Source organism: Bos javanicus, chromosome 24 (genome assembly GCF_032452875.1).
Source record: "Bos javanicus breed banteng chromosome 24, ARS-OSU_banteng_1.0, whole genome shotgun sequence".
Classification (NCBI taxonomy): Eukaryota; Metazoa; Chordata; class Mammalia; order Artiodactyla; family Bovidae; genus Bos; species Bos javanicus.
The window spans coordinates 39740864-39741496 of NC_083891.1; the positions used below are offsets into that span (position 1 = coordinate 39740864).

The 633-nt window shown below is 40.3% G+C and overlaps 1 non-coding gene across 1 annotated transcript; it reads left to right on the forward strand.

Annotated features, from left to right (window-relative positions):
• The first annotated feature begins 317 nt into the window (after window positions 1-317).
• Window positions 318-389, forward strand: TRNAG-GCC (transfer RNA glycine (anticodon GCC)). The gene has a single exon. It is a non-coding gene; the product is annotated as a tRNA-Gly (tRNA).
• Window positions 390-633: the final 244 nt, after the last annotated feature.

Genomic DNA, 633 nt, shown 5'->3' on the forward strand with positions numbered 1-633 from the left:
GCCACTTTACTTTACACAAAGCAAATTTCTGAAGAAATTGAGTATAAATATTTTTAATTTGGATCATATTTTCAATTGACTTTTAATTTCAACAAAGAGAAAGAAATTAGTTCCCAGACCACAAAAGAAGGCAGTAAACCATTCACAATACTGCATTTACACAAAAAGTATGATGAACTATTTTAACACAACCAATTAAGTGAAATAATGGGATAAAGTAGAGCAGAGACCACCATAAACTAAATAAAAAGGAAAAAGATTCATTTAATTGAAGCAGCTCTCAGGATTTGCATGTACATATTTTTCTTTTTTGGGCTTTCCTGGTGGCTCAGTGGTAAAGAGTCTGCCTGCCATGCAGGAGACCCAGGTTCAATCCCTGGGTTGGGAAGATCCCCAGGGAGGAAACCCACACTAATATTCGTGCCTGGAGAATGCCGTGGACAGAGGAGCCTGGCAGGCTACAGTGCATTGGGTTGCAAAGAGTCAGACATGACTGAAATGACTTAGCATGCAGGTATCCTACAGATTGCTTCATATCCCAAGGGTATGTGTAGCTAAATTTGAGACTCACGCACCAAAGAAACCAAGACAGGACAAGAGGCGGTGAACTCAGCCCAGGGATGTCAACCATCA